The sequence below is a fragment of the Narcine bancroftii genome, chromosome 5 (assembly GCF_036971445.1).
Source record: "Narcine bancroftii isolate sNarBan1 chromosome 5, sNarBan1.hap1, whole genome shotgun sequence".
Lineage (NCBI taxonomy): Eukaryota > Metazoa > Chordata > Chondrichthyes > Torpediniformes > Narcinidae > Narcine > Narcine bancroftii.
The window spans coordinates 2,897,259-2,912,003 of record NC_091473.1 but is presented as its reverse complement, the minus strand read 5'-3'; the positions used below and the strand labels follow the sequence as shown (position 1 = coordinate 2,912,003).

General features: G+C 41.5%; 1 protein-coding gene and 1 long non-coding RNA gene across 4 annotated transcripts in view; both read right to left on the bottom strand.

Annotated features, from left to right (window-relative positions):
- The window catches only part of mon1a (MON1 secretory trafficking family member A), a 51,008-nt gene extending 48,509 nt beyond the window's left edge, over positions 1–2,499 (bottom strand). For all 3 annotated transcript variants that reach the window (XR_011357293.1, XM_069936566.1, XM_069936565.1), the window contains exon 1: positions 2,256–2,499. The gene's annotated coding sequence lies outside the window, so the exon portion shown is untranslated. The remainder of the gene's footprint in view (positions 1–2,255) is intronic.
- Positions 2,500–5,202: 2,703 nt separating this feature from the next.
- Positions 5,203–9,359, bottom strand: LOC138762612 (uncharacterized). Its single transcript, XR_011356975.1, has 2 exons — positions 9,315–9,359; positions 5,203–7,009 (listed from the first exon to the last, which is right to left on the bottom strand). It is a non-coding gene; the product is annotated as an uncharacterized lncRNA (long non-coding RNA).
- Between the last annotated feature and the right edge of the window lie 5,386 nt (positions 9,360–14,745).

Genomic DNA, 14,745 nt, shown 5'->3' with positions numbered 1-14,745 from the left:
ACTGTATTAAAAATGAACATTTTCCCAAGGATACAATACCTATTTCAGGCATTACCAATACACTTAACAGAGAAATTCTTCAAGGAGTTAAAGAAAATAATAAGGAAATTTTTATGGAAAGGGGGAAACCGAGGATAGCACTAGATAAATTAACAGAATGGTATAAACAAGGAGGCTTACAACTGCCAAACTTTAAAAATTATTATAGAGCCGCACAATTAAGATACCTATCAGATTTTGATCAAACAAGGGAAAAGCCAGATTGGACTAGATTAGAACTAGATAAAATAGGGGAGAAGATACCTGAACATATATTATATAAATGGGATGAAAAATTGGTACAACGTAGGAACTCTCCAGTATTACATCATCTGCTCAACATTTGGGAGAAGATTCATGTAGAAAGGAATAAAACAAATTACAACTACCAAAACTAATACTGATGCAAAATCAGCTAATCCCTTTTACATTAGATAACCTTTCCTTTAGAGCATGGGAGAAAAAAGGGATCAAAAGAATAGAAAATTGTTTTTCGGGAAATAAATTATTATCCTTTGAACAAATGAAGGATAAATATAATATAACTCACGATACAGTGTTGGCATACTACCAACTGAAATCCTACTTGAAGGACAAATTGGGAAGCAGTCTGAGGCTACCAGAGGGAAGTAATTTTGAATATGTGATTACAGACACAATGATAATCAAAAAATTTGTAACAAACATGTATATTAAACTACAAAAGGAGAATGAGGAAACAAATGGTAAAACTAAACAAAAATGGGAACAAGATCTAAACATAAAGATAAAGAATGAAACATGGGAGAAGTTATGCTCAGGAACGATGAGAAATACAATAAACACGAGGTTACGTATGATACAATATAACTGGATACACAGGCTATACATTACACCTCAAAAGTTAAATAAATGAGACCCAACAGTATCAGACAGATGTTTTCGCTGTAAAAAGGAAACGGGAACAACAATTCATGCAATTTGGACATGTGAAAAAGTGAAAAAATTTTGGGAAGATCTAAACCAGATATTAAATAAAATCACAAAAAGCAATATACCAAAAAACCCAGAGATCTTCCTCCTAAGTAACATAAAAAACAAACTATTTGGACTCGATTTGGATGGTGCACAAAAAAGATTTGTTAGGATAGCCCTAGCTGTAGCAAAAAAAATGTATTATGTCAGCCTGGAAATTTGAAGATAACTTGAGAATACAACAATGGTACATAGAAATGAATAAATGTATTCCATTAGAAAAAATAACCTATAATTTAAGAAATAACATGACAATATTTGAACAAATATGGGAGCCATACATGAAACATAATAGAGAAAACCTACCGTGGACATCTACCACCTAAAATGACAGAAGGAGAAGAGAACGAAAAGAACTGACTCAGTGGAATTTCTTGTTTATTTTTATTGAGTGACAACATTGTTTGACGGGTTTCATGTATCTTATATTCTGAACTTTAAATAAATGGGAGGGAGGGAGGGGAGGAGGGAGAAAACGACATTTAAGAAGGAAAATGTATGTATCTTGAAAATTTAAAAAACAGGGAAATGTTCAAGTTCCTATCCACTGGAGCAAGTCTGAAATTTCACCTTACAGTGGATCTCTTGTGGGGTGAACCAATAGAGGAACAGGCCCTTTGGCCCACTCTGTCTGTGCCAAACATAATGTGCGAATTCAGTGAAATCTCTGCTGCTTGCACATGGTACATTGCCCTAAGATTCCTTTCATATGTGTACACCTATTGAGAAGTCTCTTAAATGCTACAATCATATCTGGTTCCAGCACATAATAAAAAAAGACTTGCTTGGCACATCTCCTTTCAACTTTCTCCCTCTCGCCAGCAATGCAAGTCCTCCAGAATTCCAATTTTTTTTAATGCTGGGGAAAGGATTCTGTTCAATAATCTCACCTCCAGCCAACTTTCATTCAGCTTCTTCCCTCGCAGGGGAGAAAGCAATGAATGAAAGCCGAAGTTTAGTCACCTCATCTTGAGAATCACTTCTATTAACTGCATCCACTTCCCCCTCCATTCATTCGTCCCCCTGAACTGTCAATGGCCAACATTCAATGAGCCACTCGATGCAAACCCCCCACCCCCCCCCCCCACCCCCCCCCACCCCCACCCCCCCCCACCCCCACCCCCCCCCACCCCCCCCCACCCCCACCCCCCCCACAATCGACAGGAAATAACAATAAAAAAGAAATGACTTTCCCAACATACCAATGATTAATTCCTGAGGAGACGATACCCTGTACCAACCTGCTCACTCTCAGGCCTTTGGACTGGAGGTTGTGGGGAGGGGGGTGGGGTGGGTGGGGGGGGGTTATAAATGTGCTATTATTTTCTCTGCCCCTGTGCTTGACTCGGGCCGTTCATTATACGGCGAGCTCGTGTTTCCTTCTTCCTTTGCAATGCGTCCAGGCTCCAGGGACACGTCTCGTTTCCCCGACCCTCGCAAACTTCCTCCTTGCGTCACAGAGGTCAAAGCGCACATCGCAAAGAGGAAGCGCCTCTCCCCCGCCCCGCCCCGCCCCTGCCGCAGGGGCTGCTGGGACTTGTAGTTCGCCGCTGCACTCGGAACAAGCAGGGACATTCTCGCCCGACCAGCTCCCCACTCCCATCTGTGGAATTCATCTCTGCATTTTCTTCGGAAGCGCCACACGAAACACTTCTTCACACAAAGCGTGATTAAAAATGGGGAACCCCCTCTTCCAAAGACACGGGGAACCCCCTCTTCCAAAGACACGGGGAACCCCCTCTTCCAAAGACACGGGGAAGCCCCTCTTCCAAAGACACGGGGAAGCCCCTCTTCCAAAGACACGGGGAACCCCCTCTTCCAAAGACACGGGGAACCCCCTCTTCCAAAGACACGGGGAACCCCCTCTTCCAAAGACACGGGGAACCCCCTCTTCCAAAGACACGGGGAACCCCCTCTTCCAAAGACACGGGGAACCCCCTCTTCCAAAGACACGGGGAACCCCCTCTTCCAAAGACACGGGGAACCCCCTCTTCCAAAGACACGGGAACCCCCTCTTCCAAAGACACGGGAACCCCCTCTTCCAAAGACACGGGAACCCCCTCTTCCAAAGACACGGGAACCCCCTCTTCCAAAGACACGGGAACCCCCTCTTCCAAAGACACGGGGAACCCCCTCTTCCAAAGACACGGGGAACCCCTCTTCCAAAGACACGGGGAACCCCCTCTTCCAAAGACACGGGGAACCCCCTCTTCCAAAGACACGGGGAACCCCCTCTTCCAAAGACACGGGAACCCCCTCTTCCAAAGACACGGGAACCCCCTCTTCCAAAGACACGGGAACCCCCTCTTCCAAAGACACGGGGAACCCCCTCTTCCAAAGACACGGGGAACCCCCTCTTCCAAAGACACGGGGAACCCCCTCTTCCAAAGACACGGGGAACCCCCTCTTCCAAAGACACGGGGAACCCCTCTTCCAAAGACACAGGGAAGCCCCTCTTCCAAAGACACGGGGAACCCCCTCTTCCAAAGACACGGGGAACCCCCTCTTCCAAAGACACGGGGAACCCCCTCTTCCAAAGACACGGGGAACCCCTCTTCCAAAGACACAGGGAAGCCCCTCTTCCAAAGACACGGGGAACCCCCTCTTCCAAAGACACGGGGAACCCCCTCTTCCAAAGACACGGGGAACCCCTCTTCCAAAGACACGGGGAAGCCCCTCTTCCAAAGACACGGGGAACCCCCTCTTCCAAAGACACGGGGAACCCCCTCTTCCAAAGACACGGGGAACCCCCTCTTCCAAAGACACGGGGAACCCCCTCTTCCAAAGACACGGGGAACCCCTCTTCCAAAGACACGGGGAAGCCCCTCTTCCAAAGACACGGGGAACCCCCTCTTCCAAAGACACGGGGAACCCCCTCTTCCAAAGACACGGGGAACCCCCTCTTCCAAAGACACGGGGAACCCCCTCTTCCAAAGACACGGGGAACCCCCTCTTCCAAAGACATGGCGCCACACGAAACACTTCTTCACACAAAGCGTGATTAAAAATGGGGAACCCCTCTTCCAAAGACACGGGGAACCCCCTCTTCCAAAGACACGGGGAACCCCCTCTTCCAAAGACACGGGGAACCCCCTCTTCCAAAGACACGGGGAACCCCCTCTTCCAAAGACACGGGGAACCCCCTCTTCCAAAGACACGGGGAACCCCCTCTTCCAAAGACACGGGGAACCCCCTCTTCCAAAGACACGGGGAACCCCCTCTTCCAAAGACACGGGGAACCCCCTCTTCCAAAGACACGGGGAACCCCCTCTTCCAAAGACACGGGGAACCCCCTCTTCCAAAGACATGGGGAACCCCCTCTTCCAAAGACATGGCGCCACACGAAACACTTCTTCACACAAAGCGTGATTAAAAATGGGGAACCCCCTCTTCCAAAGACACGGGGAACCCCCTCTTCCAAAGACACGGGGAACCCCCTCTTCCAAAGACACGGGTAACCCCCTCTTCCAAAGACACGGGGAACCCCCTCTTCCAAAGACACGGGGAACCCCCTCTTCCAAAGACACGGGGAACCCCCTCTTCCAAAGACACGGGGAACCCCCTCTTCCAAAGACACGGGGAACCCCCTCTTCCAAAGACACGGGGAACCCCCTCTTCCAAAGACACGGGGAACCCCCTCTTCCAAAGACATGGGGAACCCCCTCTTCCAAAGACATGGCGCCACACGAAACACTTCTTCACACAAAGTGTGATTAAAAATGGGGAACCCCTCTTCCAAAGACATGGGGAACCCCCTCTTCCAAAGACATGGGGAACCCCCTCTTCCAAAGACATGGGGAACCCCCTCTTCCAAAGACATGGGGAACCCGTTTCACTCAATTCCCTTCAACAGAAGGGGGGAAAAAAGCAGGACCTCCCAAGTTCAGTCTCAAGGCTGAGATGCAAAATGTTGTGATTGTTAATTGAAGAGAATTTTTGGGGGTCAAGATTTTGCAGCTGAGGCAGACGTAGAATTATTATTAAGCAATAGGGGTGTAAAAAAAAACTTATTTCAGAGATGCATAATTACCAAAAAAGGCTCAAAAAGTTCATAAATGGGAGGTAGATTTAAATAAACAAAGAGATGAACTTAGATGGATTCGGATATATAGAGAGAGAATAAAAATGACAATAAATGTGAGATATTGCTCAGTTCAATATAACTTTATTCATCAGTTATATTTAACACCACAAAAGTTACATAATATGAATATTTCGACGTGGACAAAAAGTTGGTACTTTTTTTTGCATTCGACCGTGTTCCACAAATAAATCCTTTTAGCTTGATTCGGGTTATTTATTTGAATGAACAACCGGAGTAAGATTCCCACAGGATCCAATGTTATTTGTACTGGGTGATGTTAGAGGAATTAAACCTAAATTAAAATTGACGATGCGCCAAGTGAAATTTGTTCACATTGCCTTGGCAATAGCTAGAAAATGTATTGCTATAACTTGGAGGTTGGATACTGATTTGGGAAAGGATAGATGGCATGCAGAAGTTCAGAGACGTATTCCACTGAGAAGATGACTTACAATTTAAGAGATAAAAATAGAGTTTGTGGAGCCCATACTTACAAACTGTTGGTATTAAAATTTAAATGAATCTGTAACATTCCCTTTCTCTTAGGGGTCTCTATGAATATTTATATGTTTAAAAATATCGCAAAGTGTTGTGGTTTTCTCATTCCTCTTTTTTTTAGTTTGTTGGGGGGTGGGGGGGGGGATTTAGGGGAAGTTTTCTTTCTTTTGTATTTCTTTACTTTCATTTTTCCTTTTTTATAAAATACCACATGTACTTGGATTAAGTTTGAAATATTGTGATATGTTTAAATGGTTTTATATTTTAAAAAAAAGACAGATGATGGAGGTAAAATTTCAGGCATAAAGCAAGAAAGAAGCTGGAGGAGGGCTCCAAAAGTATAGGAACTGTAGAGACAAGTAGAAAGGGTAGAAATAACTCAAATGGACCTAGTTGCTATGGTCAATAGTAAAATGGATGTAGTTAATTTTTTTTTTATTTTTAAATTTTTCACACTATGAACCACACAAAATACACAAACATTTCCCTCTTGAATATGCACAGTGTCATTTTCTCCCCTTTTTCCACCCTCCTTCCCACCCCCCTCCCTACCCATTAGACATTCAACATAAACAATGTCATCACACAATGAAAATAAACAAGAAATTTGTGTCTTCTACTTTTACACACTGGGTCAGTTCATTTCGTTTTCTTCTCCTTCTGTCATTTTAGGCGGTGGAGGTCCGCGGTAGGCCCTCTCTGTTGTGTTCCATGTACGGTTTCCAAATTTGTTCGAATACTGTGACGTTATTTTTTAAATTATATGTTATTTTTTCCAATGGAATACATTATTCATTTCTATGTACCATTGCTGTATTCTCAGGCTCTCTTCTGATTTCCAGGTTGACATTATACATTTTTTTGCTACAGCTAAGGCTATCATAATAAATCTTTTTTGTGCTTCATCCAATTTAAGGCTTAATTCTTTACTTCTTATATTACTTAGAAGAAAGATCTCTGGATTTTTTGGTATGTTGCTTTTTGTGATTTTATTTAATACCTGATTTAGATCTTCCCAAAACTTTTCTACTTTCTCACATGCCCAAATTGCATATACTGGTGTTCCCATTTCCTTCTTACAGCGAAAACATCTATCTGATAATGTTGGGTCCCATTTATTTAACTTTTGGGGCGTGGTGTATAGCCTGTGTAACCAAATATATTGTATCATGCGTAACTCGTGTTTATTGTATTTCTCATAGTTCCGGAGCATAGCTTTTCTCATGTTTCATTCTTTATCTTTATCTTGTTCCCACTTTTGTTTGGGTTGACAGCTTATTTCCTCATTCTCTTTCTCTTGCAGTTTGATGTACGTGTTTGTTATAAATCTTTTAATTATTGTGTCTTTAATCACATATTCAAAGCTGCTTCCTTCTGGTAAAGAGATGGAAAGAGCGGAATCATGAGAAAGGGGCAGTTACCAAAAATTAGAAAAATCAACGTTCACACTGTTTGGTTTAAGGCTGTCCAGGAGGAATACCATGTTTTGTTCTTCAAATTACATTTCGGCTTTCCCTGACAATGGATAAAGCCAAGGATGGGCATGTCAATGGAGAATGGTTGGGATAGTTCAAATGATTGGCTACAAGAAACTCGGGTTTGTGAAAAATGGCCGAAAGTGATTAAACTCGCTCCATTCTGTGAAAAGTGATGGAACACAAAGTATGTAGATTAAAGCTTGAGAGTAGACAGTACGAGCTAGAGGGCCCCTTCTTGTCGGAAGCCTCAAGGATGCAGGAATCTGATTCGGACTGGCACGGTGACCTAAGGTACCCATGGCCACTACTGCGCTTGCTTAATAGAGACATGAATATTAATTTAGATGCACCTAAGGAGGGGCCTTAGTTAACTCAACTCTGCCCAGTGTGCCTCACCTGCAACCTCTTAAAAATACTAAATAACTGGATCTAAGGATCTTTTCTCCACACTGTAGTTGTCAATTATTGCTAGTACGGTTCAACCTGAGATATGGAAAGAACAGGAATGTGAAGGACAAGGACATGGACTTTGATACCCATATATCCCAGCATGTTTATTTTGTGTTCTCCTATCTCCTCTCTCTTTTCCTTTGTCCCTCCCTGTCCCCACTCACAAGAAAGAGGTGGTGCAGGGTGGAATTAAATTGCATACGTTCCAATAGGAAAATAAGCTTCCCTCATCAATCTATTTATATTCATAATCTTACTTATGAAGTACTGTGACAGAGAACAACCTTTCCTTTCACCACTAACTAATATCAAAACATCACCATATACTCAAAGACACTTTCTCTCTCGTTGTTTTAAATGCACAAAAATAAAACTATCAACACAATTCCAATAGAAAATGTAATTTCTCATAGAAATAGAGCAAAACGGTACTAGTGCACCAGTTCAATCTCCTACTCAACTAAATACATTATTTTAAGGTTCTTAGAACTGTCTTCAATAATCAGACTCCTTTGCTGTTACATAAAAACATTTGCAAATCAGGTAATTCCATTTCTGAATATGCCTAGCCTTTTGTCTGAATACTTCACATAAAAGACTTGAACAGAGGAGATATTTAAAAGTTATGCTATTAAGCAAATAATATCCTCAGTTGCTTGAAAGCACAAGATTAAAGGCAATTAAAATATTAATGAACCTGGCTTTGGGGTTGTTTCTCTTCAGACGATCAAGGAGAAACTGTTTATGAATGTGTGTTGGCCACAGATAATCAACACACACTCACTGAAATAGAAGGTCAATAGTTCTGAGTATTCACTGAGGTCTCAAGCATACACCATCTCATGCTTTAAGGGTGGCAGTTAGTATCAGTGACTCAGATTCTGAAAGGAGTTGGTACGATCTATCCGTGTCTGCATGGGTTTCCTCCGGGCTCTCTGGTTTCCTCCCACCCTTCAAAAATGTACCAGCGGTTGTATGGTAATTGGTATATTTGGTTGGCATAGGCCCATGAGACAGAAGGGCCTGTTATAGGGCTGTATGCCTAATTAATTTTTTTTAAATAAACTGTTAATGCTTTATAATGTAATAATATACGTGGTGATTGGGAGTTGGTGATTCTCCTGACCACTACAGGCATCGGAGACAGATGGTCTCACCTCGGGTTAGATGCATAATGGATGTGTCCCACGAGGTCATGAGTTGATAATAAAATATAATTAATACAAAAGATCCCATGTTTCTTTATCACAATAGAAGAAACATCAAATGGTACCAGGAGTGGGTATCAGTGGATATCAGCAGGGGTTATGGAAACTGTGAAGCCATCTGAGGGTGTGAATTGGACTGGGAATGTCGACCATGAGTGGTGGTTATTCAAACAACAATTCATGCTGTATCTGGACTCGACAGCAAACCGGCACGGGAGATTGCACTGCTACTTTCCATGGTGGAACCTCAAGCACTCGAGGTTTTCAACACATTTGTTTTTGCCGAGGCAGAAGACCAGGGCAAATTCGACAAGGTTATCAAGATGTTTGATGAACATGACTCACCAAAGAAAAATGAAACCTTGGAGAGGTACTGTTTCAATCACACACGCAACTACAGGGAGAGAGCGTTGATACTTATTTTTAAATAGAAATTGAAAGCAAGAACATGCAGTTTTGGATTGCTGCAAGATTTGTGATCAAATTGTTTGGAATTATTGACAAGAAAGCAAGAGAAAGGCTGCTACAAGAGACAGATCTTACCTTAGCTGGAGCTGTGAAAATATGCCACACCAGTGAATTAGCTCTGCAGCACGCAAAAAAGTTTGGTGAAAGTGGAAAACAAAGACACACCCATAGCCAGTGTCTGGCCGCACCCATAAACAGAAAATGAGACATAGGAAACAACAAAAAGTTGAAGAAACATTCAATTGTAAATGATGTGGCACTCAATATGCACCAAAACAATGCCCAGCCTATGGAAAAGTCTGTAACAAGTCCAAAGGACAGAATCACTGTGCAAAGCAATGTTTTTCCAAAGGGAAAAAAGAAGGAAAAGTATACAAACAATAGAAGAAACTATCCTCAATGATTCATTCTTTTTGGACATGGTAGCGCAGGATGGTTTCAAACCAACAGACAATGAACAGCCAAGCATGAACAGATTTGAGGAGGAAAAGTGGATGGTTCCATTGCATGCAAATGGAGCAAATATTCCTTTCAAGCTGGACACAGGGGCAAAGGCCAATTTGATCTGTGAGCATTAGATCAGAATGAAGATAAAGCCGCACATCCATTCAACTTCTGTTCTGCTCAAGGCCTACAATAGCACAAAAGGCACATGGAGACTCAAGGTGAAAGTTAAAGATAAAGAGCACTACCTCATGTTTGAGTAGTCCCAGATGGACATGACTCACTGCAGGGTGACAAAAGAGGAACAGTAACCTATGCTTGAGCATGGACCCAAAAGACTTGAATGCCAATATAAAAAGGGAAGATTATCAGATTCCAACCAGGGATAAAATTGCAAGTGAGATGACCGGTGGAAAATTTTTCACCAAATTGGATGCATCACAGGGCTTCTGGAAATTAAAACTGCATGAAGATAGCACAAGATACTGCACATTCAATACTCCTGTTTGACGATGCCTTTTGGAATTTCCTCAGCTCCTGAAGTGTTCCACAGGACAATGGAGCACATCATAGAAGGCATGAATGGGATATGTGTGTATATGGATAACATGATCCTATGGGGATCCACACCGGAGCAACACGAGAGGCTCATCAAAGTGCTACTACGCATCCAGAAGTATAAAGTTAAACAGAGAAAAATGTCAGTTTGGTGTGAAGGAAATCTCATTTCTGGGATTTAAGCTGTCTGAGGCAGGTGTGAAGCCAGACAAGAGTAAGGTATAAGCAATTCTAGAGATGCCCAGACCCACTGACAAAAAGGACATGTTATGAGTGCTAGAAATGATCAATTTCATTGGTAAGTTCATACCAAACCTGTCTTCCAAAACAATGTATCTGAGGGAGTTAAGGGAATTCAACTGGACAGCCAACCATGAGGAAGAATGGGGATGACTGAAGACCATTCTAACTACAGAACTGGTGCTTTTGCCATTCTTTGACCCATCCAGAAAGATGAAAATATCTACAGATGCTTCAAATGAATAGGTGCCGTACTAATTCAGTCTGTGGGAGAAAATTGGAGGCCAGTTGCATAAGCATCAAGGAGGATGACCACATTTGAATGTTGATATGTGCAGATAGAGAAAGAGTGCCTAGGTCTGGTTTATAGACTCGAGAAATTCCATAGCTATGTGTATGGTCTAACAACTTTGTGATAGAGACAGACCACAAGCCATTAATAGCCATTATCAAGAAAAACCTCAGTGAGTTTTTGCCGCAAATCCAAAGACTGATGATGAAGCTGCAGTGATATGACTTTGAATTGATGTTCACGCCAGGGAATCCTGTTGTGCTGGTTGATGCATTGTCCAGGGCAATGACACAGAGCAAAGCACCCAATAAGAGTTCCACAGCAAACCCAAACAAGAAGAGATGCCAAATGCAAACAAAAGTGTCTGCAAAGGAGACAAAAAGCAAATTATGATGAGTCAGCAAGAAGCTTAGGGCCACTGGCACAACACGACACAGTGAGACTCAGAGATTCCACACATGGGACAAGAAGGCCACTGTTCTGGAGGAAGTAAATCCAAGATACTACACAGTCAGAACAGAGGATGGTCAAATACAGAGGAGGAATTGAAAGAGCCTGCTGAAAACTCAAGTGATACTGCAAGAATAGACAAATGCAGAAGATCCAGCCTGCGCCGCAACAGAGAAAACACCACCAGAGCCAGACAGTAGTGGACCAGCAAAGTTGAAACATGCACCTGTGTTGAGAAGATCCACATATTATCAAAGCACCTGACAGGCTGAATCTCTAAAAGAAAAAGAACTGCACACTTAAAAAGTTTGTGCTATTTGTGTTTGTGTTTAACTTTAAATTGAAATGAATACTGTATGAATGAGTAATGTGCTAGATTGAATATCTTAAGGAAGGGGGATGTGGTGATTGGGAGTTAGTGATCTGCCTGACCCCTAGAGGGTGTTCGAATTGGAAGGTCCCACCTCAGGTCAGATGCACAAAATGGATGTGTCCCACTAATAATACAAAAGAAACTTTATCACAATAGAAGAAACATCACAATATATAATTTATGCAGATAAATCAATGTTTCCAATTTTATAAGCCAGCACGTTTGTGGCTTATTTTGTGCCATTATTTTGATATTTACCCATTGCCATTTTTACTAATCTTTGTGAAGCCTGTGTTTGCTGGTGTCCTCTCTGAACACTGAAAAATATACAGTATGGAAGCAATTTGCTGTTTCTTTGTTACGATACAAGACTGGCAATGAGGAAAACTGTGTCCAAAGTCAGGCAGGAGCAAAGAGAAACTAATTTTTGCAACCAAAATGTTAAAGCAATTAAAAACTAATTATAGAAGTGAAGTGACCACACATTTATTTGACTTAAACCCAGATATTGAAAGAATATTGACAGATGCATTTGTTTGTTGCAAACAATGTTAATGATGAAGATAAATTAAAAACTATCCCTAATAATGTGGTTGGAGTCCATATAGTTTCATTGGAACTTTAATCATCCTGAAAGAAAGTCAATAATAAAGTAAATAAAGATTAGTAAATACATTTTCAAAAGCAAAGGTTTAAGTTTGATTGATTTAAGAAAACCTAACAAAACAGTTGTTGAATCACTCAACCACAGCAATGAACTCCATCAAATGCAAGATAAACAAGAAGTCTAAAGATGCTGGGGTTGAGGGCAGTGCACAAACTTGCTGTAGGAACTTATTTGGTCACGCAGCATCCATGGAAAGCAGCAGGTAATTTATGTTTCAAGCCTGAGCTCTTCTTTGGGTATGCTAAAAAAGAGGAAGGCACCCTTCACTCCCCCACACCTTCTTACTGTGGTGTCAAACCAACATTGGCAACAGAATGGTTGTCACAAGAAAATCAAGGGTATAGAGTAAATGCATGCAGGCTTTTTCCACTGAGGTTAGGAGAGATAAAAACTAGAGAACATGGGTTAAGGGTGAAAGGGGAAAAGTTTAAAAGGAATATGAGGGAAACTTCACACAGGGGGCATGGAAAAAGCTGCCAAATGAAGTGGTGAAAGCAGGCTCAATTTTGACAATGAAGAAAAATTTGGACATGTACGTGGATGGGAAGAGGGTGGAGGGATATGGTTTGGGTTGTTATGTAAGGAACAAGATCAACAGATCCGAGAAGCAATGAGTATGGACACAGATTGATTGCAACAAAAGTCTTTATTTGCCCACAAGGGAAATTTGCCACAGGGAATCACACACACTCACACAAGGGACATGCAGCAGCTGCAATTAAACAGGTAATAACTAGAAACCATGCTAAATATACATATATGGTGCAGAGGAAAAACACAGTATCCGCTCCCCTTGACCCAGTGCAGGAATTAATCTTAGTATGGTTCCTGCCCGCTACGAAGATTAATTAAGAAGAAACATGGTAAAAACATGGTTCGTTAGTATGCATCACAAAAGTCCCACACCTGTTACTGGCACACATTTTGATATCGATTCTCCAGAGTCGATCAGGTTCCTACCAGAGAGGTCACATGACCCTTCACACTACATCTACCACTTAGAAGTTATGACATTCCATTGTAGCGCGATCAATGACCACTCACAAATACGAAGTAATGCCCAAAGGTTTTATTTATCTAAAGATCCAAGCATGCCTACTAAAGAAGGGAAAGAAAAGGGAAGTAAGGGGGAGAAAAAAAGGAGGAAAAAAAAGAGGGTGAGCTTCATTAAATGTGGAGATAAAAGTCTTTTCTGGAGGGGGTTGGGTGGGAAGGAATAACAGTCACTGCGAAATCAGTTGACGGTTGTGAGCGGGTTCGCAATCCAAATGAAGAGGGGAGTTGTGGTTGCCCAGCAAGGGACAAGGGGCAACTCAGAGAGGGGGGGGGGCAGCACTTGGGTTAAGGGAATTTTAGATGTGGGAGTTGTTGAAGTATTTTATGTTTTAGAAGTGTTGTCATACATTGAGTTCAAAAATGGAAAACTGAGAGATGAAAAGGGGAAAGGTGGTGGTGAGGAAGCAGAAATGAGGTGTAAACAGAGTATGAGATGGCCATGTTGAACTATATAACTATAAATATTAATGTAATATATAACCAAATTAAAAGGAAGAGGCTATTAAATTTACTGAAAAAAGAAAAAATAGATATAGCATTTGTGCAGGAAACGCATCTAACTGAAGAGGAACAGAATAAATTAAGGAGAGACTGGGTAAGACACGTAGTGGCAGCATCATATCATTCAAAAGCCAGAGGTGTAGCTATATTAATCAATAAAAATGTACCAATCAAAATAGAGGAGGAAATAAGAGATCCAGTAGAGAGATATGTAATGATAAAGTGTCAGATATATTCAGAATTCTGGAATTTGATCAATATATATGCACCTAATGAAGAGGATCAAAAGTTTATGCAAGATATTTTTTGAAGATTGTAGATACGCAGGGGAACATATTGATAGGAGGGGATTTTAACCTTAATTTGGACCCAAAGTTGGATAAAACTGGACAAAAGATTAGCAAAAAGAATAAAGTGGCCAAATTTATGGTTAAATCAATGCAGGAAATGAAATTTATGGATATATGGAGGAGGCAGCACCCAACGGAGAAGAAATACTCATATTATTCGAGTAGGCACAAAACATACTCAAGGATTGACATATTTTTGTTGTCGGCCCATATTCAAGGGAGAATTAGGTAAACGGAATATAAAGCTAGATTGCTATCTGATCATTCACCCCTGTTATTAACAATAGAGTTAGAGGACATCCCACCAAGAACATATAGATGGAGATTAAACTCCATGTTACATAAAAGACAGGAATTTAGAGAATTTATTGAACGTCAAATTAAAATGTACTTTGAAATAAATACATAATCAGTGAAAGACAAATTTATATTATGGGATGCAATAAAAGCCTTCATTAGAGGGCAGATAATAAGTTATGTAACTAAGATGAAAAAGGACTACAATCGGGAAATAGAACAGTTGGAAAGGGAGATAGTAAGTACAGAAAAAGAACTAGCAACAAGGGATAATATAA